General features: G+C 45.6%; 1 long non-coding RNA gene across 1 annotated transcript; it reads right to left on the minus strand.

Moving 5' to 3' along the window:
• Window positions 1-3,148: 3,148 nt before the first annotated feature.
• LOC121232983 lies at window positions 3,149-16,398 on the minus strand. Its single transcript, XR_005931789.1, has 3 exons — window positions 16,389-16,398; window positions 6,008-6,012; window positions 3,149-3,349 (listed from the first exon to the last, which is right to left on the minus strand). It is a non-coding gene; the product is annotated as an uncharacterized LOC121232983 (long non-coding RNA).
• Between the last annotated feature and the right edge of the window lie 9,374 nt (window positions 16,399-25,772).

Here is a 25,772-nt window from a genome sequence, read left to right on the forward strand (position 1 = left end):
TTCTACTTTTGATAATAAAAGCTCTTTTGGGTATACGGCATTTGACCTCGTTTGTGTCTTAATCTCGCTCTTGGGATCATATCGAAACCTTCCCCAACATTGGATCAGTACACTTCCTTCTGGGACTTGGAGGCCAAAGTGATTTGATGTGTCTATATGACTTAGTGTGGGCCTCCAATATGATCCGGTCCTGTTACATCCTGGGAAACATCCTACAAAAGTTTTGTCATTTCATCTAGCAGTGTAATTATCACACCCATCATCTCCAGACTTAAGGGTGTAGGTACTCAAGAGAGTCATTACCTGGCCTATATAAGCATACAGTGGAATTTAGATTATCTTTTATCATGGTAACTTGTAACTTTCCTTCTTGCCTTTCTCCAGAAAGGTTTGGCCACCATGCATTGTCTGGATGTCCCTTACCATATTGTGGATTGTTAAATAATGATACATTTATTGGCAGTGGCAATCCTATCAAGGGTAGGACTCGGCTGTGTCCGGAGGTTGGCATTTGGGTACAAATCCAACAATCACTTTTGTGGAGTATTCGAGTTATATTCTGTGTTAAGATTAAGTGGAGGTTCTGATCCCAGGATGATATCTGGCACACTTGACTCATTGCTACCACAATTGTTAGAAACAAAACATAAAAATCAGTCATAACTTTTTCAATTTCAGTTTAAGGGGAGACTCTTGTTCAACTGTCCATGAGGTTGGAGCCCTCTTAATCCTGGAATAATGAATCCACGGACCTTTCCCTTGGACCTTGACAGCTGTATAAGTAGTCAGGAGTACCTGGAATGGTCCCTTCCACTTCTCAGTCAGCGGCTCCAAATTCCATGACTTGATGTAGACCCAGTCTCCAGGCTGAAATGGATGGGCTGGTGTATCCAGTTCCAAGGGCCTGCTTGTTGTCATGTACTTTTGCAATTCCTGTAAAGTCTTTCCCAAGGACATTAAGTAATTATTCAAGTCCATTTCCCCTTTAATGTGGATTGTTCCTGGTATATGTGGAGCCTGGTAAGGCCTTCCATAAAGTAACTCATAAGGGCTCAAACTGTTTTTACCATGAGGTTGTGTTCTGATTCTTAACAGTGCTAAAGGTAGCGCTTGTATCCAAGTCATTGATGTTTCCTGACATATTTTTCCAATCTGCAATTTAAGTGTATAGTTCATTCTTTCTACTTTTTCACTTGATTGTGGCCTATAAGGGGTATGGAGATCCCATGTTATGGCTAAGTTTTTACATAATCGTTTTATAACTTCAGCAACAAAATGTGGTCCTCTGTCTGAGGACATTCCTAAAGGAACACCGAACCTTGGGATAATTTCTTTTAACAAGATTTTAGTTACTTCCCTAGCTCTGTTGGTGCGACAGGGAAAAGCCTCTGGCCATCCAGTAAAAGTGTCAATTAGAACAAGGATGTATCTATATCCCCCTTTTCTAGGTAGTTCTGTAAAATCAATTTTCCAATAGTCTCCTGGGGAATTTCCTCCTTTTGTAACCCCCAAAATCAATTTATTGCTAGTATTTGGGTTATTTTTACAACAAATTTCACATTTTCCCAGAATGGATTGAATAATTTCTGTCATTGCTCGGCTTATAACTATCTTTTGAAGATGTTTTACTAAATTTTGAGTTCCCCAATGTACTTTATTATGTTCTCGCCTGGCAATTTCTCTCATTAATGAGGGTGGGATTACCACTTGCCCTGTGGGTGTGACAGCCCACCCATCTGTCTGTTCCTGTGCCTATAAGGCTTTTATTAATTTGGCATCTTTATTATCATATTTAGGTGGTGTTTCAGGTAAAGTTATTTCTTTTTCTGGTAATAATGCCATGATGCCTGTTTCTGCAGCCTCTTTGGCAGCTTTATCTGCCAATTGATTACCTATTTCTGGTGGGGTCTTTCCTGTTTGGTGGGCTTTGCAATGCATTGTTGCAACTGCCGTCGGTTTTTGAATGCTCTCTAATAGTTTTTGTATTTGTGCAGCATGCTTGATTTCAGTTCCTTGTGCTGATAGTAGTCCTCTCTCTTTCCAGATGGCTCCATGGGCATGTACAACTCCAAAAGCATACTTAGAGTCTGTCCAGAAATTAACCTTTCTCCCTTCGCTCAGTTCCAATGCTTGAGTTAAGGCTATTAGTTCTGCCTTTCGGGCTGATGTTTTGGGAGTTAAGGCTCGTGCCTCTATTATGCCATCTAAGGTTGTCACAGCATATCCTGACAGTCTCTTCCCATCACGAACAAAACTGCTGCCATCAGTATATAACTCCCAGTCTGGATTTTCCAACGGAATGTCTTTAAGATCCGGACAGCTAGCATATATTTCCTCTACAGTTTGTAAGCAATCATGTTCTGGTGAACTCTCCACTTGATCAGTGGAGAGGAATACTGCTGGATTTACAGCTGAAGTGGTCTTGAGATTGATGTCATCTTGTTCTAGTAGTACCATTTGGTATTTCAGCATATGGCTGAGGGACAACCAATGCCTCCCTTTTTGTTCCAAAACTGTGACTACCATATGTGGTACATATACAGTAATCTTTTGTCCTAAAGTTAGTTTACGAGCCTCTTGAATTAATAATACTGTCACTGCTACTGCTTTAAGGCAGCTGGGCCATCCCTGGCTTACATTGTCCAATTGCTTGGAAAAATATGCTACTGCTCTCCGTTGTCCTCCCAGAAATTGTGCCAGGACCCCCCAGTGCTAATCCTTGTCGTTCATAAGTGAAAAGCTCAAACAATTTTGTTAGGTCTGGCAAACCCAGGGTGGGAGCTTTCATCAGGGTTTGTTTTAGTTGCTTAAACGCGGCTCTGCTGTCGTCTGTCCATTCTAGGGTGTCTCTTTGTGAGTCTTTTAGTAATTCATATAAAGGTTTTACTAACAGTCCATAGTTTGCAATCCACAGGCGACACCATCCTGTCATGCCTAGGAATGCACGCAGTTCTCTTGGTGTATTCGGCTCTGGGAGACGGCATATAGCCTCCTTTCTTTCAACTCCCAGGCGTCTCTGTCCTTTTAGAATTTCGAAACCCAGATAAGTGACAGTTTCTTTTACAATCTACGCCTTCTCCTTTGATACCCGGTATCCGCTATGTCCCAAAAAGTTCAAGAGGCTTATGGTCAAAGAAAAACATTGTTCCTGAGTCTCTGTTGCAATTAGGATGTCATCTACATATTGTAATACAGTTCCCTGTCCATTTTCTTTTCTCCAAATCTCTAATTCCTTCGCCAGCTGATTTCCAAAAATAGTTGGACTATTCTTGAAGCCTTGTGGTAGAACTGTCCAAGTATATTGTGTCTTTTGCCCTGTTTCAGGATTTTCCCACTCAAAAGCAAAAAGCTCCTGACTGTTAGAGTCCAAAGGGATGCAGAAAAAGGCATCTTTCAGATCTAAAACTGTAAACCAGCCTTGTTCACTGGTGAGGGTAGTTAGTAATGTATACGGGTTTGCAACTACGGGATGTATATCTTGTACTATCTGATTGATTGCTCTAAGATCCTGGACTAAATGGTAATGTTTTCCATTAGTTTCTTTACTGTTAAGATGGGTGTATTGTATTTTGACTCACATTCTAGTAGCAATTTATATTTCAAGAATTTTTGAACTATTGGTATCAAGCCAGTTCTCGCTTCTAATTTTAAAGGGTATTGTTTAATTCTTACTGGTAATGATCCTGGTTTTAGATCAATTCTTACTGGTTCCGCTCTCTTAGACCTTCCTGGAACTTCTCCTGCCCAAACGATGGGAATCACTGCATCTTCTGTTTCTCGAGGTATCTTGCCCCTTTTGGGATTTGTATCCTGTAACAACAAGACTGTGGCTTCAACATATTTAGATTCTGGGATTAAAATTTCAACTTCCCCATCCTTGAATCTGATTTTAGCTTCTACCTTTTCAAGTAAATCTCTACCCAATAAAGTTTTCGGAGAATTTGGCAAATATAAAAACTGGTGAGTAACCCATTTTTTTCCAAGTTTAAATTTCAGGGATTTGAAAAATGGCCAGGTCTCATGAGTCCCTGTCGCACAAATGACATTTATGCTTTTGTTACTTAAATTTCCTTCTAGTGTATTTAAGACCGAATATGTAGCCCCAGTGTCGACTAAAAATTCTATTTCCTCATCTCCCAGCTTTGCTTTAACCAGAGGTTCCGCTGGGAGAGGTTCTTCCAGTCCATATCAGTCCTCTCTCACTGCTTACTTCAAACACTTCTCTCAGCACAGCCACAAACACATTTGATTCCTTTTTCTTTTAACATTCCTAATCCTTATCTCACTTGTAATTTCCCTGCAAAAGCGGATGCCAGTAAATCAGCCTCTTGTTGCTTTGCTCCTCTTTTTCTTTTTTTCTTTTTTTTTTCTGCTCAGTTTTCTGCTTTTCTTTGTGCTCATGGTATACAAACACAGCAACACTCAAAATCAAAAACTTTATTTTCAGAAAAAAAGAAATTACAGCAAAATACTTGTAAAATATGGAATTGCAACCATACCAGGGGCTCAGATGGTGAAATTGAGCTTATAGGATTTATTGACTTCTTTCAGGAGAATAAAAAGACTAATTTATCAGGACACCAGTTCTCTTCTCTCACAATACCTTTAATTTAGATGTTTTGCTCATAGACCCGCTGTAATATGATATAACACCAGTGCTGACAAAAAATATAAGAATGATGCCATCTGTTGTTGGATTGGATACAGATTTTAATTCATTTAGCTGGACAACAAATCTGAATTGTTCACAGCAGATCTAAGCAGGGTATTGAAGGGGGAATTCAAATTGTAACTGCTCAGCAGTGGTAATTTGTGACCAAGGAATGATCTGGCATGGAGGGCAAGAAGGCCCAACTACAAGAAGAGCTTAAACTGGCTGGAAGCAGGAATGCCAGAGACAGAATGACTCCCTCTAAGGGAGTGAAGTTTCCCTGGGTGATGAGATAAGAAACAGCCTCAGCATTGTCTTGTAGCCATCCTGGAATGCAGTGCTCAGGGGCCCAAGCTCAGGGGCCACCTTCCGGCAGCAGAGCTGGGCTGGGGGATGGACCTAGGGCCAGGCTGAGGTGCCCCATGCAACCGCTCATGGGATTAATGCTGGTGCAAGTGTATATAAGGAATCATGACGCATTGTTTGGGTGTAAAGTCCCAGGTTATGGGAGGTGATAACCGTCCTAGGAATCTGCCCAAATCCTTCCATATACCCTGCCACCCAGGGACTGGCTGCTTGAGGGCACATTTCAGTATTGCCTCACCCGAAACTTGTCTCCTCTTATACCAGGATGAGACCAGATTCCACAATACCCATAATATACCACCAGTATTAATTATTAGTATTGAACAGCTCACATAAGGGTGAACAAGGACCTCGGGAGCCTGCATAATAAAGCCATCCACACCAATCTCAGGTAGGAAGAGGGAGATGTATTCCCTCATCTCCTCCACAAGATAGCTCCCACAGCACAGCAAGGCCATCAGTGCCAGGGCAAAGCACATAGCCATTATTTGTATTAACATGTTCCCAAGCTCAGCAAAATAGAGATAAGCAAAGCAGCCAACAAACTCCGTGATGTGCACAGGAGCTTGCCACTTAATAACTAGCTATAGCACGCTTAATGCAAAACTGCCGTTGTTGTGCTCCATGTTGGGCGCCAAAAAGGACTGTGGTAGGTTGACCCTGGCTGGGTGCCAGGTGCCCACCAAAGCTGCTCTATCACTCCCCCTCCTCAGCTGGACAGGGGAGAGAAAATATAACAAAAGGCTCGTGGGTCAAGATAAGGACAGTTTAATAAAGCGAAAGCAAAGGTCGCGCGCGAAAGCAAAGGAAAACAAATGATGTTATTCTCTACTTCCCATCAGCATGTTACCGAAATCTGGAATAAAACTCCTTAAAACCAATGTGATGTTAAGAAGCAGGCACGTCGTTTATTGCAGCGCTGGGGACACGGGGGATCGCTCCTCCCAAGGCGTGTCCAACTTAGTATTAAACTCCATCAGTTTTATACACTTTTTCTGTCAAATCATCGTTACATAAGTTTCTTTACGTAAAAATGCATACTATGCTTGCTCTTAAATTTAACCTTTATAATGATTGGTCCTTTGATTATATAACCTTATCAATATTCTTATTTAAAAACAATCATTGGACAATTTCACTTAGCTCTACTGATTGGAATCCTTGATATTGAAATCAAGATGGGAAGGGTAAGGAGGTTTCCAAGCAGCAAACTGGTGTCCATGATGGTCTCCTTAGTTTCTTGTCCTTGCTCTTTGAAGCTTAACACAGTTTCAATTACAGTTTCAATCACAGGTGGTCAGTTCCAATATTGTTCTCATCTAACGTACAGGAACATCTAGTCATGAGAGCGAAGAACTACAAAACTTACGAGTAATTACTAGTTAATCACTCAACTACACTTTATATTTACCTCTATTGTTTCAATCATAATGTTACTTTCCAAACACTGATGCCTTGAACAAAGGCAGGAGAAGGAAAATTTTACTGTATCGCTGTACTAACAAACTTTTGCTTGCTTGAAAAACTTTGAATTTTTGGTATGTACTAATTAGAGAAGAAAACCTTGACCCCTGTCAATGGTATGCACTGGAGGCGCCAACAGACAGGAGGCCTCGAGCCTGATGTGCGTCAACAGACAAGAAGCCTTGGGCCTTGATGATAAGCTTTGAGTTCTGCTGAGTTTTTGTAATTAAAAATTGCCAAGGCCAGTTAACTAGGAGAAAGAGATGACCCACACTGTGCGTGACCAAAGGGTAGACACTATGTAAATGATAATATGAATATGTATGACTAGAACAATATAAATTTTGTTTGCTGTAGGTAACAGTGTGCACGATAGGTGGAGTGATCCCCTGTACACCCAGCGCTGCAATAAAGAATGCCTGTGTGACGGTCTGACAAATTCAATGTCTCAAACATCCGTTAAAGAGCTTTGCTGGAGAAAATGGCCTCTCTAAAAATGCTGGAGTTTTGTGAACAGGACAATGTGGCCAGAGGAGAGGGCCCCACAGAGGGTGGGAACGCACTTCTCCAAAGCCCCAATTCCTTATCTTAAGTGACCAGGAGAACGAACACAATTTATGCCTTCCTGGAGGAAGAAGGCCCCACGGAAGTTGGGACTGTGCTTCTATCTTAAGCAGTCATGCCAGCAGGAAAAGAGGCAACTCCACAATGAACCCCCCCCGCAAAGCTCACTGACCGATTCCAGTGAACCCCAGGTGTGGGAACTGCGCATGTTGAGATCATCAACCAACACACTATAAAAGAAGAGAGAACGAGTCCTCAGTGCGCACCCTCCGGAACTGGATCTCTATGCTGGCTGGACCAACGCTGGACCCAGGACTGGTGAAACCCTTCTCTTCTCGCTTTCTTTCTTTCTTTCTTTCTCTCATTCTCTCTCTTCCTCTTTTCCTTCTCTCTTTTCCACAGTCCCTACACCTCATCCTTTTAAACATAAACCGTTGACCAAGTCTGAGACTAGGAGTGGATCTAGCCGCCCCTGAGCTCCTCTTTGAGAAGGAGTCCAGAAAGCAAGGGGGTCTGCTCTGAACCTCGTGACTCAACGGGAGGGCTCTCCTTCTGACACAGTTTCATGTTCCTTTTTCCATTTCATTTTTCTATACTTCCCTTCTCTTCTCAAACAGCGGCTTAATGACATGTTGCAAGGTTCATATTGATAAGTTCACGTGTACTTGGACAAAGTTAGCTAGGTTGAATAAATGTTGATTGTTGTTTGAACTCCCCTGGTGTCGTTTCACCTTAATTCTGACAAAGGAAATCCACGAACCTGAGTCACTCCAACTTTGGGACGCGACAGCCTGCCTTCTTGTATTGGGTTTGTGTGGCAAGGTTTTGGTAGTGGGAGGGTGGTTACAGGGGTGGCTTCTGTGGGAAGCTGCTAGAAGCTTCCCCTATGTCCCATTGAGCCAAAACCAGCCGGCTCCAAGACAGACCTGCCGCTAGCCAAGGCCAAGCCAATCAGCAACAGTGGTAGCGTCTCTGGGATAACATATTTAAGAAGGAAAAAAGTTGCGGCGGGCACAGAAACTGCAGCCGGAGAGAGGAGTGAGAACATATAAGAGAAACAACCCTGCAGACACCAAGGTCAGTGAAGAAGGAGGGGGAGGAGATGCTCCAGGCACCGGAGCAGAGATTCCCCTGCAGCCCGTGGTGAAGACCATAGTGAGGCAGGCTGTCCCCCTGCAGTCCATGGAGGTCCACGGTGGAGCAGATATCCACCTGCAGCCCGTGGAGGACCCCACGCCGGAGCAGGTGGGTGCCCGAAGGAAGCTGTGACCCCATGGGAAGCCCATGCTGGAGCAGGTTCCTGGCAGGACCTGCAGATCTGTGGAGAGAGGAGCCCACGGAGCAGGTTTTCTGGCAGGACTTGTGACCCCGTGGGGGACCCACGCTGGAGCAGTGTGCTCCTGAAGGACTGCATGCCGTGGAAGGGACCCATGCTAGAGCAGTTCGTGAAGAACTGCAGCCCATGGGAAGGACCCACGTTGGAGAAGTTTGTGGAGGACTGTCTCCCATGGGAGGGACCCCATGCTGGAGCAGGGGAAGAGTGTGATGAGTCCTGCCCCTGAAGAGGATGAAGCGGCAGAAAATAACGTGTGATGAACTGACCATAAACCCCATTCCCCGGCCCCCTGCGCCGCTGGGGGGGGTGTAGGTAGAGAATCCGGGAGTGAAGCTGTGCCTGGGAAGAAGGGAGGGGTGGAGGGAAGGTGTTTTGAGATTTGGTTTTATTTCTCATTACCCTATTCTGGTTGATTGGCAATAAATTGAGTTAATTTTCCCCAAGTTGAGTCCATTTTGCCTGTGATGGTAATTGGTTGAGTGATCTCTCCCTGTCCTTATCTCGACCCACAAGCCTTTTGTTATATTTTCTCTCCCCTGTCCAGCTGAGGTGGGGGGGAGTGATAGAATGGCTTTGATGGGCACCTGGCATCCAGCCAGGGTTAACCCACCACATCTGGTTTGCAATTACAAAAATCAAGTAATGACTACTCTGACCAGGAATAGAGGGGCCTTGCCTCCAGCCAGGCGGAGTAAAGGGACAACCAGTTCTACTGGACTGTGTAGGTTCTATGGCCTGGAACATCAGACCCATGTGAGTATAAATCTGTGGTGGATACTGGTGCACAGTGTACCCTAATGTCATCAGATTATAAAGGGTACTTCAAGGACCCAAAAGGGTACCAGTGGGCTTTTGGTATAGCTGCCTTGAGTACAGAGAAGATTAAACAGCTGTCTAGCTTGCTTGGCCTCTCAGAGGAGCCTTCTGTTGTTGGGTTGCTGTGGGTTAAAGAATGGCAGGTATCAATTGCTTCTATGATGGTGCACTGGTGACAATATCGCACCAACCAAGGCTCCCTGGTTTCCATCCATAAGCTGATTCATCAATTGGAGAGCCAAGGAGTGATCAGCAAGACTCACTCACCCTTTAGTAGTCCCATATGTCCAGTACGAGCAGCAACAAGCCTTTGAACAAATTAAATGGGAGATAGTTTGTGTGGTAGCCCTTGGGCCAGTCCGGACAGGACAAGATGTGAAAAATGTGCTTTACACCTGTGACTGTTCACTCAGCTCCTGCTCAGATTTTGACTAACACAAAACTCATGCTAAGGCCTGATGTATGCTGGGAGCAGCACCATTAGGTCAAAGCGAGGGCAATATGTACTCAGGACAGCTGGCTAGAAAGAGCTAAAAGGCCATTATCATAGAATCATTTAGGTTGGAAAAGACCTTTAAGATCATTGAGTCCAACCATAAACCTAACACTGCCATTATGCAGCTTGCTGTCTCCTGCAGCTATCATCTTTGCCTATTGATTATCTAGCAGTTTCCTCAGAATCTGCTCTCATGGAAATGGTATAGACCAAACTTCCAAGCTGGAAGGTATAAAAACATCAGCTTACTGTGAAAGCTTTTGAGGTGGATACAACAGCAGCTGGACTGCTGAGGCTTCCGTGCTTCCTGGTGTGATACAGGGGACAGTGGCATTGTGATGGAGTAGGAAGGATGAGCACTCTCACCGTCTGCTAGGTAACTATTTTTCTCATAAGTGCACAAGTTATAAGTTGTGAGTTGTGAGTAAAGAATTAGAGAACCTGTGAGTGAGAAACCTCATGACTTAAGTGATGAATTAGTGAACTGACAGAGTAGTCTGTACAAAGGGGATTGAGCCCTTGTTTGTCGTGTTTGTTTTTTTCTTTCCTAATGAGCTCATAAAATAAAGTTTAATCTACAGAGTATGTTGTCCTGTAAATTTGAGACATCCAAACAGACCGTGACAACACCACAGCCAGGGATCATCGCCCCACCTGGAGCTTCTGGTAGAAAGTACCTGGAGAGACTCGAGGTCAAACTCTAGGGTTTTGGAGCTGAGGATATAGATGATCTGAAGCCTGTTACACTCCAACTGAAAAAGAAATATTAGCAGCTGTCATGGTTTAACCCCAGCTGGCAACTAAGCACCACACAGCCGCTCGTTCACTCACTCCCCCCACAGTGCTATGGGGTAGACAATCAGAAGAGTAAAAGTGAGAAAACTCATGGGTAAAGATAAAAACAGTTTAATAGGGAAAGCAAAAACTGTGCATGCAAGCAAAACAAAACAAGGAATTCATTCACTACTTCCCATCGGCAGGCAGGCGTTCAGCCATCTCCAGGAAAGCAGGGCTCCATCATGCATAACAGTTACTTGGGAAGACAAATGCCATCACTCCGAATGTCCCCTCTTCCTTCTTCTTCCCCCAGCTTTTATATTGCTGAGTATAACATCATATGGTATGGAATATCCCTTTGGTCAGTTGGGGTCAGCTGTCCTGGCTGTGTCCCCTCCCAACTTCTTGTGCACCCCTAGCCTACTCACTGGCAGGGCAGTATGAGAAGCAGAAAAGGCCTTGACTCTGTGTAAGCACTGCTCAGCAATAACGAAAACATCCCTGTGTTATCAACACTGTTTTCAGCACAAATCCAAAACATAGCCCCATACTAGCTACTATTAAGAAAATTAACTCTATCCCAGCCAAAAACAGCACAGCAGCATATGAAGGGGTTCAAGCCACTTCAAAAGTAGTTGGTACTGAAGAACAACTCCTCTTGGGACCTCAATTGTCTGTGCTGGGATGGATGTTCAAAGGGAGGGTCCCATCTACATCATGCAACTGATGCTATATGGAGTAAGTGGGTTGCACTGATAATTCAATGGGTTCGAATGGGAAACCCTGACCGCCCAGGAATCCTGGAAGTGGTCATGGACTGGCCAGAAGGGAGAAACTTTGGAGTGTTGCCAGAGGAGACGACTCGTGCTGAAGAGGCCCCACTGTATAATAAATTACCAGAAAATAAGCAGCAATATGCCCTGTTTACAGATGGATACTGTCATATTGTGGGAAAATATCGAAGGTGAAAAGCTGCTGTGTGGAGTCCTACATGACAAGTCGCAGAAACCGCTGAAGGAAAAGGTGAATTGAGTCAGTTTGCAGAGGTGAAATCCATCCAGTTGGCTTTAGATATTGCTGAAAGAGAAAAATGGTCAGTACTTTATACTGACTCATAGATGGTGGCAAATGGTCTGTGGGGGTGGCTACAGTAATGGAAGTGGACCAACGGGCAGCACAGAGGGAAACCCATCTGGGCTGCTGCATTGTGGCAAGATATCTGCTCGGGTAGAAAACCTGGTTGTGAAAGTACATCACGTAGATGCTCACATACCTGAGTTGTGCCACTGAAGAACATTGAAACAATGAGCAGGTGGACCAGGCTGCTAGAATTGAAGTTGCTCAGGTGGATCTGGACTGGGAGCATAAGGGTGAGCTATTTATAGCTTGATGGGCCCATGACACAGCAGGACACCTAGGAAGGGATACAACATACAAATGGGCTCGTGATCAAGGGGTGGACTTGACTATTGATGCCATTGCACAGGTTATCCATGAATGTGAAATGCGTGCCATAATCAAAGAAGCCAAACAGCTAAAGCCTTTTTGGTATAGAGGATGATGGCTGAAATATCAATATGGGGAAGCTTGGCAGATTGACTATATCACACAACCACGAACCTGCCATGGCAAGCGTCATGTGCTTGCCATGGTGGAAGAGACTACTGGATGGTTAGAAACATACCCTGTGACACATGCTACTGACCAGAATACTATCCTGGGCCTTGAAAAGCAGGTCTTGTGGCAACACAGCATCCCAGAAAGAATTGAATCAGACAATGGGACTCATTTCTGAAACAACCTCAGAAACACCGGGGCCAAGGAGCATGGCATTGAGTGGGTGTATCACCTCCCCTATCATGCACCAGCCTCCGGGAAAAATTGAACGATACAATGGACTGTTAAAAACTACACTGAGAGCAATGGGTGCTGGGACATTCAAGCATTGGGATACAAATTTAGCAGAAGCCACTTGGCTAGTTAACAGTAGAGGATCTGCCAGTCAACCTGGCAACCGATGGTGGATGAAGTGGCTCGCCAACTCCGTCAATACAAAGAAAATCTCTCCTCCTCCCTACAAGCCTGCATTTTGGCTGTGGAGAAGTTGTCCCAGGATTTCCAGCAATTCAAAGAGGATACGTCCTATTGCCTACCTCTAAGGACCAATGTCTCAGCTATTAGGAGTGAGCGTTCCTCTGCCCAAGAGAGAGAATATAGAAGGTACACACTGCAAGGTGCCCTGTGGTTTTACCTATGTGACCACGGAGAGGACATGAGGAAATGGGATGGAAAACCTACCTCGGTCCTAAATGCACGGGTACGTGAGCTGCAAGGAAAAACCACCACAAAAGGGGATTCTACTAGGAAAAATGCCGCTCCAGTTTCCAAACAGAGTAGAAGGGCTGATCTTATTTCTGATTCTCTTGAAGGGACTTCTGAGCCAATTTTATGAGAAGCGAGTACTGGATACTCTAACCAGAATGAGAGGGGCCCTGCCTCCAGCCAGGTGGAGGAAAGGGATAACCGGGTCTACTGAACGGTGTGGATGCGATGGCCTGGCACATTAGACCCACAGGAGTACAAGGCTCTAGTAGACACTGGTGCGCAATGTACCTTAATGCCATCAAGCTATAAAGGGGCAGAACCCATTTGTATTTCTGGTGTGACAGGGGGATCCCAAGAGTTAACTGTATTGGAAGCTGAAGTAAGCCTAACTGGGAATGAATGGCAGAAACACCCCATTGTGACTGGTCCGGAGGCTCCGTGTATCCTTGGCATAGACTATCTCAGGAGAGGTTATTTTAAGCACCCGAAGGGGTATCGATGGGCTTTTGGTATAGCTGCCTTGGAGATGGAGGGCACTGAACAGCTGTCTACCCTGCCTGGTCTCTCTCAAGACCCTTCGATTGTGGGGTTGCTGAGGGTTGAAGAACAACAAGTGCCAATTGCTACCACGACGGTGCACCGGCGGCAATATCGCACCAACCGAGACTCTCTGATTCCCATCCACAAGTTGATTCGCCAACTGGAGAGCCAAGGAGTGATCAGCAAAACTCGCTCACCCTTTAATAGTCCCATATGGCTAGTGCGAAAGTCTAATGGGGAGTGGAGACTAACAGTTGACTATCGTGGCCTGAATGAAGTTACACCACCACTGAGTGCTGCCCTGTCAGATATGCTAGAACTTCAATACGAACTGGAATCAAAGGCAGCCAAGTGGTATGCCAAAATTGACATTGCTAATGTGTTTTTCTCAATCCCTTTGGCAGCGGAGTGCAGGCCACAATGTGCTTTCACTTGGAGGGGCATCCAGTACACCTGGAATCGATTGCCCCAGGGGTGGAAACACAGCCCCACCATTTGCCATGGACTGATCCAGGCTGCACTGGAAAAAGGTGAAGCTCCAGAACACCTGCAATACATCGATGACATCATCATATGGGGCAACACGGCAGAAGAAGTCTTTGAGAAAGGGAAGAAAATAATCCAAATCCTTCTGAAGGCTGGTTTTGCCATAGGATATCCAGTTTTTAGGAATAAAATGGCAAGACGGGCGTTGTCAGATCCCCATGGATGTGATCAACAAAACAGCAGCTATGTCTCCACCAACTAATAAAAGGGAACACAGGCCTTCTTAGGTGTCATGGGTTTTTGGAGAATGCATATTCCAAATTACAGTCTGATTGTAAGCCCTCTCTATCAAGTGACCCGGAAGAAGAAGAATTTTAAATGGGGCCCTAAGCAACAACAAGCCTTTGAACAAATTAAACGGGAGATTGTTCATGCAGTAGCCCTTGGGCCAGTCCAGGCAGGACAAGATGTTAAAAATGTGCTCTATACTGCAGCCGGGGAGAATGGCCCTACCTGGAGCCTCTGGCAGAAAGCACCTGGGGAGACCCGAGGCCGACCCCTGGGGTTTTGGAGTCGAGGATATCGAGGATCCAAGGCTCGCTATACTCCAACTGAAAAAGAGATATTGGCAGCATATGAAGGAGTTTGAGCTGCCTCAGAAGTGGTTGGTACTGAAACACAGCTCCTCTTAGCACCCCGACTGCCAGTGCTGGGCTGGATGTTCAAAGGGAGGGTCTCCTCTACACATCATGCAACTGATGCCACATGGAGTAAGTGGGCCGCACTGATCACACAACGGGCTCGCATAGGAAACCCCAGTCACCCAGGAATTTTGGAGGTGATCATGGACTGGCCAGAAGGCAAAGATTTTGGAATGTCGCCAGAGGAGGAGGTGACGCATGCTGAAGAGGCCCCACTGCATAATAAACTGCCAGAAAATGAGAGGCAATATGCCCTGTTCACTGGTGGGTCCTGTTGCATTGTGGGAAAGCATCGGAGGTGGAAGGCTGCTGTATGGAGTCCTATACGACAAGTCACAGAAACTGCTGAAGGAGAAGGTGAATCGAGTCAGTTTGCAGAGGTGAAAGCCATCCAGCTAGCGTTAGACATTGCTGAAAGAGAAAAGTGGCCAGTGCTCTATCTCTATACCGACTCATGGATGGTGGCAAATGCCCTGTGGGGGTGGTTACAGCAATGGAAGCAGAGCAACTGGCAGCGCAGAGGTAAACCCATTTGGGCTGCCGCACTGTGGCAAGATATTGCATCCCGGCTAGACAATCTGGTTATAAAAGCATGTCACATAGATGCTCATGTACCCAAGAGTCAGGCCACTGAAGAACATCAAAACAACCAACAGGTGGATCAGGCTGCCAAGATTGAAGTGTCTCAGGTGGATCTGGACTGGCAACATAAGGGTGAGCTATTTATGGCTCAGTGGGCCCATGATACCTCAGGCAATCAGGGAAGAGATGCAACATATAGATGGCTCGTGATCGAGGGATGGACTTGACCATGGACATTGTCGTGCAGGTTATCCATGAATGTGAAACATGTGCTGTAATTAAGCAAGCCCAGCGGTTAAACCCCCTGTGGTATGGAGGGCGATGGCTGAAATTTAAGTATGGGGAGTCCTGGCAGATTGACTATATCACACTCCCACAAACTTGCCAAGGCAAGCACCACGTGTTTACAATGGTGGAAGCAACCACCAGATGGCTGGAAACATATTCTGTGCCCCATGTGTGAGAGACTGAAAGAGTTAATGTCTCAAACATTGCGGTGGGGCAAGTTCTGCTTAAAGACAAACCCTGCACAGCAAGGAGCCAAGGTGAAAAGCCCATCAGCTCAGACATCAGCAACAGGAGGGGGAGGGCGTGCTGGAGGGTGCAGCTCCCTGTTCTGATAAGCTCTTCTGATACAAAGATCAAACAATGGCCACTTCTGCAGGGAAGGAGAAGTTACTCTGCAAAGGACCCCCAAGCCCAAAGGCTCACAAACTGCTCATTAACCTGAGGAGTTTGGGTGCCCCCCCCGAAGGAGGGGCAAGGATGATAAAAGGACACCAACTGAAGCCCTGGGTGCGCAAGCCCACCGGAACTGGACCCCTTGGCTGACTGGACCCCTCGGCTGACTGAACCAACGCTGGACCCAGGACCGGTGAAATCTTTCTCTCTTCCTTTTTCTCTCTGTCTTCTTCTCTCTTTCCTTTTCCTTTTCCACAATCCCTACACCTCATCCGTTTCAAGATATAAACCATTGACCAAGTCTGAGACTAAGAGTAGATCCAGCCGCCCCTGGGCCCTTCTCTGAGGAGGAGTCTGGAAAGCAAGGGTGGTCTGCTCTGAACCTCGTGACTCAAAGGGAGGGATCTCCTTATTCCCTGAATTGATGTATATGGTTACACAGTTTACAGAAGTAGTCCTATGCCAATTCCTGTTGTGAGAAACCCTGCCACCTACTACCATGCCTCCCCAGTTCAGTTTGCTTCTGTCATGAATAAAATCTTTAACTGATCGTTTGGTGTCATTTCACCTTAATTTAGCCCGAGGGAATTTCGAATTAAACACGACTCTCTGGTCTGTCCAGTCTGGGTCGTGACACCATGCCACTGACCGGAACACTATCCTGGGCCTTGAAAAGCAGGTCTTGTGGCAACACAGCATCCCAGAAAGAATTGAATCAGACAACAGGACTCATTTCCGAAACAACCTCATAGACACCTGGGCCAAAGAACATGGCATTGAGTGGGTGTATCACATCCCCTATCATGCACCAGCCTCCGGAAAAATCATACCATACAATGGACTGCTAAAAACTACACTGAGAGCAATGGGGGGGTGGGACTTTCAAACATTGGGATATATATTTAGCAAAAGCCACCTGGTTGGTTAATAGTAGAGGATCTGCCAATTGGGCTGGTCCCACCCAACCAAGACTTCCACATACTGTAGAAAGAGATAGTAGTAGTGCGCATGAAGAGTATGTTAGGGAAGACAGTCTGGGTTAGTCCTGCCTCAGGCAGAGACAAACCCATTCATGGGATTGCTTTTGCTCAAGGACCGGGGTGCACTTGGTGGGTGATGCAGAAGGATGGGGAAGTTCGATGTGTACCTCAAGGAGATTTGATTTTGGGAAAGAATAGCCAGTGAATTAGGCTGTATGATGTTGTATTGGTTTTGCTGGCAAGGTTTTGGTAGCGGGGGGGGTTACAGGGGTGGCTTCTGTAAGAAGTTGCTGGAAGTTTCCCCTGTGTTCGAGAGAGAGCCAATACCAGCCGGCTCTAAGATGGACCTGCCGCCGGCCAAGGCCGAGCCAATCAGTGATAGCGGTAACGCCTCTGTGATAACATTTTTAAGAAGGAAAAAAAAGTTGGGATAGGCAGATTCGGCAGCCGGAGAGAGGAGTGAGAACATGTAAGAGAAACAACCCTGCAGACCCCAAGGTCAGTGAAGAAGGAGAGGGAGGAAGTGCTCCAGGCGCTGGAGCAGAGATTCCCCTGCAGCCCGTGGTGAAGACCATGGTGAGGCAGGCTGTCCCCCTGCAGTCCATGGAGGTCCACGGTGGAGCAGATATCCACCTGCAGCCCGTGGAGGACCCCACGCCGGAGCAGGTGGGTTTCCCGAAGGAGGCTGTGACCCCGTGGGAACCCTGCGCTGGAGCAGGTTCCTGGCAGGACCTGCGGATCTGTGGAGAGAGGAGCCCACGGAGCAGGTTTTCTGGCAGGACTTGTGACCCCGTGGGGGACCCACGCTGGAGCAGTGTGCTCCTGAAGGACTGCACACCGTGGAAAGGACCCATGCTGGAGCAGTTCGTGAAGAACTGCAGCCCGTGGGAAGGGCCCACGTTGGAGAAGTTCGTGGAGGACTGTCTCCCGTGGGTGGGACCCCACGTTGGAGCAGGGAAGAGTGTGATGAGTCCTCCCCCTGAGGAGGATGAAGCGGCAGAAAACAACGTGTGATGAACTGACCGTAAACCCCATTCCCCGTCCCCCTGTGCCGCTGGGGGGGGGTTGGTAGAGAAGCCGGGAGTGAAGTTGTGCCCGGGAAGAAGGGAGGGGTGGAGGGAAGGTGTTCTGAGATTCGGTTTTATTTCTCATTACCCTACTCTGGTTGATTTGTAATAAAGTGAGTTAATTTTCCCCAAGTTGAGTCTGTTTTGCCCGTGACGGTAAGTGATGAGTGATATCTCTCCTGTCCTTATCTCGACCCACAAGCTCTTTGTTATATTTTCTCTCCCCTGTCCAGCTGAGGAGGGGGAGTGATAGAACGGCTTTGGTGGGCACCTGGCAACCAGCCAGGGTCAACCCATCACAGATGTTAACTGCTAAATAACCTGCCAATGTATGTCATTGTATCTATAGTGTCTATATGCCGTATCAAGGGTATGACAGTGAAAATTACCCAAATGACTGAAGAATGGACTTTGAAACCAAGCAAAGTGCAGTGGTGATGGAGCTTGAACTCACCCCCAGTGATTTCCTCAAGATCAACATCTTCAACCTGCAGACCAAGGGCATGGGTTGCATCAAATGTACCAGCCACAAGCTCCAGAGGCAGCATGCAACAATCCAACACCTCACACCATCTTTCCTACCCTGAAGGACTGTTACGACAGATGGAGCCCCAAAGTCATGGATTAAGTAAAATTGATGGTCACATTAGAGGGATGGCCCATAGACTAAGGGAATGCTATTCATGTATGTGGGTGTACATATATATATATATCTCTCTCAAAGACAGGGAAAGTGGTGGTGATTAATTGGAAAGTGTAGGATCTGGGCATGATGTAGATGGTATAGAATAAGGGGTGGATAATGTCCTGGGTTCAGCTGGGATAGCATTAATTTTCAGAGGAAGCTGGGAGGGGGCACAGCCAGGACAGCTGACCTGAACTAGCCAAGGAGCTATTCCATACCATGTGACATCATGCTCAGTATATAAATGGGGGGGTGCTCTCTCGGCTTTTGGTGGGGGAAGTGGTGGAAGGTCGGGTTCCGGGTGGTGAGCAGTTGCACTGTGCATCACTCGCTTTGTATATTCTTTTATTAATACCGTTGTTGTTGTTGTAACTTCTCTTGTTTTGTGTTGTCCCAGTAAACTGCCCTTATCTCAACCCACAAGGTTCCGTTTTGTTTTCTTTTCTCCTTTCTGATTCTCCTCCCCATCCCTCCAGAGGGGGGCGGGGAGGAGTGAGCGAGCAGCTGTGTGGTGCTTTGTTGCTGGCTGGGTTTAAACCACGACACCCACGCTCAACATCACTCCTTTATTCCCTACTCCTCTACTCCCCTCCTGCCAGCACTGCAGGGAGGAATGGGGGATGCAGGGTTATGATCAGTTCATAACAGTTCCTCTCTGCTGCTCCTTCTTCCTCACATTTTTTCACTGCTCTAGCATGGTCCTCTCCACAGGCTGCAGTCCTTCAGGAAAAAATCTGCTCCAGCGTGCATTCTCCACAGGCAACAATTCCATCAGGAATCCAACTGATCCTATGTCGGGTCCCTGTTACGGATGCACGACTAACCAAATCCAATAGGTGTTAAAACTCAGATTTATTCTTCAGCAAAAATTAGTTAGAAGTCCGGTAACATTTTATAAAACCACAGGCTCAATGATGTAAAGAGAATCAATACTACATGGCCGACTTAAGAATCCCCAAGATTTAAAGTGATGGCTCAAAACGCGCATATCACTCACCTAAAAGCTGAGGGCTCTCTCCCTCGAGGAGTTACCTCGGGCGGTGCCCCAGCCCGAGGGGGAGTCCCCGACTGCAGACCCGCAGCTCCGAGGAGGACTGCCAACGTGTCCTCCGGCAGGACCCCGTTTATACCCCTGTCGAAGCTGACCTGTGGTCATTTAATCCTATTGGCCAGGAGGGTCACCTCAGTGTACCTGGCACATCTCAATTGGCCAGTTCAAATTTCAACCTGCAGCCTCCAGGGTTTCCTTCCCCTTCTCCCTTCCTGGAGAAGTTTTGTTTTCTGCTGGCAGGATGGGGGGGGGGAATGTACTGCCACAGTCCCCCATGGACTGCAATGTGAAAATATGCTCCAGTCATGGGGTCTTCCACATGCTGCAGGAGAATATCTGCTCCGGCACATGGAATATCTCCTCCCTCTCCTTCTCTGACCACTGCTGTTTCTCACTCTTTTTTTCCCCTCCTCCTCTGCCTGTGCGGCATTTTTACCCTTTATTAAAGGTTAACCCACCACACACTGTCTTCCTTCTAAATTGAATAATTCATCACATTCCGGATGAGTATCTGAAGCAGGCAAGCCTAAGTTTGGCTTCTAGAGTCTACACTACTCAGCTAAATGCACAAAGCAGCCAAGCTGGCCTCAGCAGAGGGAGCAAGCACCAAACAGGCAGAAAACTGGACAGTGCTTTCACCATAGATGATCTGATTTGCAGGTCAAATGAAACAGAGTAGGGAAGCTCAGAGTGCCAGCACCCTTGCTTTTCCAGGACTGCAGATAAAGAAAAACTACTCTGTCCTCTTGTCTCCTAGCAAGTTTGAGCAATCATATATTAAATGTTTAAAAATAAATGGCATACAAATATCTGCTTCCTACCAGCTCCATCTCTAAATATTAGTTGGAGGTGAACAGGAAAGCTAGACCTTTTTAGACTCCTGTTACCAATGCCCTACAATCCCTACTCCATATTGCAGTAAAATATTGCTATTTTTTTATAAAGTTGTGTAAAGTTTTTCATGAACCCCATGTAAATGAGCCTGATATTAAGATGTGGCGCACAACTCCATAGTAGTATAAGGGCAACTGATATCCAAGATAAGAAGTCACAGGTGCCAACGACACCAGCTTCCAGCAGAAGTCCTGCCCCCTGCAGGCAGCCACATATTCTGCATGCCCCAGAAGAGCCTCCCCTCTTCCCATCACATGGTATAAGGACCTGGAAGTCCCACCCCACTACATGGTAGTGGCAGGGGGCATTTTATTTCAGCCACCATTTTATGACAAGGAGCCACCATTATGTAAAATGTCATACCCCCACATGGTTTAATACTGCTTTGTGATTGGCTTACTGCTTTTTTTGACATAGTCACACCCCATGTTCTCAGACAGTCCTGTGACTGGCTGGCAGGACCAGCCACCCCTTCCTGTTTACCTCAGAAGGATGCCAGAGCAGGAAGCGCCCTCCCAGTAAATACACAGGGTCTGCTATGCTATTTCAGCTGCCATTTTATGGCAGGTAGCCACTATTTTTTACAACGTCGTGCCCGATGTGTTTTCACATTGCCTGAGATTGGCTGCCAGGACCAGCCACCATCTTCCAGTTTACCTGGAAGAATGTCAGAAAAGGACACCCCCTCTTACTGTATACATGGAGGCTGCCATTTTTGACAGTGCGATTCCCCATGTGTTTTCATACTGCTTTGTGATTGGCTGGCTCCTTGCCATTTTTTTAAACTGTCATACCCACGTCATCTCAGAGCACACTCTGACTGGTTGCCCTTTTCCTTTGGACCAAGAAATATTCATATATAAATTTATATACACATGCTGGAGCAGAGGAAAAAATGTGACAAGAAAGGAGTGTCAGAGAGAAACTGCTTTGTACTGACTGTAACACACCCCTTTCCTGCCTTTGCATTGCTCATTGCCTCACTGAAGGGACTGAGTATAACCTGTGGCTATAATAAGGGAGGAGAAGAGGAGTTTGGAGTGAAGGAGTAAAGCTGAGCCTAGGAAAGTGGGGAGGAAAGGTGTTTTCCCTATGTGTTTTAATTTTTGTCTTTTTGTTTCTCAATACCCAAATTAGTAATTAAATATATATATTAATTAGCAATAAATTAAGTTAACTTTCTCCAAGTCAACTCTGTTTTGCCCGCAATGGTAACTGGTAAGCTATCTCCCTGTCTTTATTTTGACCTGTGAGCTTTCTCACTCCCTTTCTTCCTATTTTCTCCCTGATGAGATGGGGTGGAGTGAGCGAGCAGCTGGGTGGGAGTTTGGCTGCCCAGCCAAAGCCAATCCACCACAACGTATAAATATATATTTTATTTATATATAGATACAATTTTTTTATATATATATTTATATATTTTATATGTAGCATATATACACACACAAGGATACAAATTAAATATTTATATCCATAAATGTGTGGGTATAAAATGTAGAAAGCATTCTTTAATAAGAGCTAATGAAATGAATAATTAAAGTTTAAATGTGAATAGAAAGGAATTTAAAAAAAAAAGTAAAAGATGGGTTCACCACCACCATCCACTTTACTAGGCTGCTGAACAAGCCTTAACATGTCTGGGGTCAGGAGAGGGCAGGGGGTATCACAAGGGTGGGGGACACAAACCATTTAGAACACACCCAAGGGCTACGGACCCCTCCTAGGAGGCCCGTCATGGGGCCCCTGCACAACCCCTCACCCTGTGCAAAGAAGAGACCAACCCTGTGAGATGGACCGAGAGGCCTCCCACATCTGGGCCCAGCCCAACAGGATGACCATGAAGGATTACTGGGCTTTGCACGGTGCTGCAAGACACAGGCAACGCTGTCTGCGAAAATGGAAAAACAGAACAAAATGCCAGCTTCATAAGAATGTGTATGTGGGACAATAATAAAAAGCCCAAAAGGCTTAAAACCGAAATTCATGGCCTGTAAAGGAATACTCTCTAATACTCGTTTTGGAGTTTTAGAAAGCAGGCATTCTTTATTGCAGGGCTGGATGCATGGGGGGACAATTCCACCTAGCGTGCATGTCACAGCTTCAGCACAAACAGGTTATATGGAGTAACAATTGCATATTAATCAGATTAGTATACATATACATAAAAATTATTGTAACTGATTATCATAGTACTGCCTACATCCGATCATGCGCAATGAAGAATTCGAGTCGAAGGGCTGCTTTTACGACCACCGACCCATTTGAAATTCTGTTGGCTGTCCTTGAAGTCTTTGTTCTTGTCCTTGTTCTTTGATCTTGAAGCTTAACGCAGTTTCAATCACATGTGGTCAGTTTCAACACTGTTCTCTTCTAGCGTACAGGAACATCTAGTCATAAGAGCCAAGAACTGCCAAACTTATGAGTAACTGCCTCTACTAGTTAATTGCTTGGCTATACTTTTGTCTATTGTTTCAATCATAGTGTTATATAAGATTTCTAATAATTTTTTACCGAATCGCACCTTTACAGTCATCTAGCAGCAAACCAGTTTCCATGGCTGGTACAAAATATTAAAACCATCAAAATATTTAGACATACCATACAGAATGTATGGACATATGCTATCAGGCTTTCCAAAAAATACCACATGTACCAGAAGAATTGGCCAATGGGCCTGTGAATCGGAAACTGAATTTTGAGGTAAGTTTCACACAGAGAGGGTAATCTCCCTTTGCCCACAGTGGGGGGGGGGGCAGGACTTATAGCTACTTGTTAGACCACTATGGGGTTCAGGCTTGTGCTAAATTTGTTTCCTTATCCTTAGGTCAATGACCTTATAGAACATTTCAGAAAGCTCTGGCTGACTGACTGAGGAGGTAGAAGACAGAAGTGTGTCTTGATTTGTCTGCATTCCTGTCTAGGCCTGCAGCAGCTAAAGTAAGGAGAATGGACATAGAAGTGACATAGAAGTTCAAGGAGAAAAAGGAAAATGCCTGGAGAAGCCTGACTGGCAACCAACTCTCCTCATACCTTGTTAATAAAGTTTCTCTGAATTTGAATTAAATTGATTGTCCAGCGTTTCATTTTGTACACACATGTAATAGCAGTGAGTCGGTAGGCATGTCTACGCCATCACTTCTGTTAAAAGAGATTTACTATGCTCCTGGGGTGGTGGGAAGCTTTGGGGGGGTATAAATTACCTTTTTCAAGCTGCTAAAAGGTGAATTGCTGATCTGAACAGAAGCCAAGTAGCCACCTGGCTGGCAAGCCAGGATGCTTACAGCTTACACAAGGCAGCAAGAAAGCACTTTAAAAATAACAAGGTGATTGTGGCAGAGGTGGATGCACAATGGCAGGCAGACTTGGTGGATATGCAACAGTTTTCCAAACACGATAGTGAAGTACATCTTAACAATGATAAACATACTATCAAAGCATGCCTGGGCCATTGGTCTATAAGGCAAAAGAGGTTCTGAAATAGCACAGGCTTTTAAAACAATATTAAGCAAGGGGTGAATGTCTCAAATTACAGACTGACCAGGGGAAAGAATTTTTAAATGAGCCTTTAAACAAGCTGTTAAAGCAATAGAATGTTCACCATTTTGTTTTATTAATAATGAAGTAAAAGCTTCTGTCATAGAGCATTTTAACAGGACACTCAAATTGACGATGTAGAAATATTTTACATCACTGTGGTGGGTTGACCTTGGCTGGATGCCAGGTGCTCACCAAGCCACTCTATCACTCCCCCTCCTCAACTGGACAGGGGAGAGAAAAATATAACAAAAGGCTTGTGAGTTGAGATAAGGACAGGGAGATCACTCACCACTTATGGTCACGGGCAAAAACCAGACTCGACTTGGGGAAATTAATTTAATTTATTACCAATCAAATCAGAGTAGGGTAATGAGAAATAAAACCAAATCTTAAAACACCTTTCCCCCACCCCTCCCTTCTTCCTGGGCTCAACTTCACTCCAATTTTTTTTTCTATATCTCCTCCCCTGAGTGGCACAGGGGGACAGACAGGGAATGGAGGTTGCAGTCAGTTCATCACACATTGTCTCTGCTGCTCCTTCCTCCTCACACTCTTCCACTGCTCCAGCGTGGGGTCCCTCCCACGGGAGACACTCCTCCATGAACTTCTCCAGGGTTAGTTTTTTAGGGTTAGTTTCACACAGAGAGTGTGGGCTCTGGTGTGGAGCTCCTTTTGCCTACGCTTGTGTGTGTGGGGGGGACTTACAGCTACAAAAGGGAAGCTAAACAAATTTTGTGTCACTGCAAATGTCTTTTTGGCAAGGGGTTACGGTGACCACAAGGGCCCTTAAATGGAAACTGCATTTATGAACCTAATGGGGAAGTGAACATCTCCTAGTAGGGCTGAAGTTGACCCCCTGGAAGGGACTTCCCAGTTGCTGCAGCCCTCTGCAGAGCAAGAGGCTGTGCCCCAAAAATTTCACAATGAGGTTGTTTGCCAGGAGGGGCCACGGGCTGCACTCCCAAGCCCTGTTGGCACATTTGAAAGTCCATCTTTACCTCCATCCTCCAATGTAGCAGGGGTGGTGGAGGAGGTGGCAGACTGCCCTGTGGCTTCCATGGAGTATGTGCAGCAGAGGGAATGGCTGATCCAGAGGTTTGGGGCTAGGAGAATACAGATTTGTTAATTTAGCTCAGGTATCGCTACATGAAGTTTATTAAACATTTGTTCAGGGTGTAGAGCAAATTTTTGATTGTTTATGCCAGTTGCTTGAACCTGGTGATTATGCTCAGCTCCATCTTGAAGCTGTCAACATGCATGACTCTTTACATTCTCTCACTATTAATTTAAGCAATATTAATGCAGAAAAATTTTTAGACTGGGTCAGCACTCTTACTTTATAGGAGAGCTGTGTTTTGATCAGACTTTCCACCTGGCTGTCATTATTGTAAAAGCTGTTGGGGGTGGGGTATGCAGAACCCTGCAGTCTATCCCCCATTCTGAAATTATAGATAAAAAGCAGCACTATTTAAATGATCTAAATGACAGCGACAATAATCTCTCTTACTGGGAGTCTTGCAGCACTTAGAGCAGTGAGGGATCTGATATGCAGAATTGTTAAGTGGAGTGAAAGAGCTACATGACAAACTGGGGTGGTCTGTGTGTCATGCTGAGTGACATCCCCTTGTTTGAGGATCTGCTACATGTTAATATACACGTCATCCTCCTGTCTGAGGGGAAAAAAAGTTGAGGGATTTTTAAGCAAAATGATAGTCAGGTATCCCAAGACCTGTTTCCTCTTTTTACATGATGAACATTATTATGGTGTTAAGG

Source organism: Aquila chrysaetos, assembly GCF_900496995.4.
Source record: "Aquila chrysaetos chrysaetos chromosome W unlocalized genomic scaffold, bAquChr1.4 W_unloc_2, whole genome shotgun sequence".
NCBI classification, from domain to species: domain Eukaryota; kingdom Metazoa; phylum Chordata; class Aves; order Accipitriformes; family Accipitridae; genus Aquila; species Aquila chrysaetos.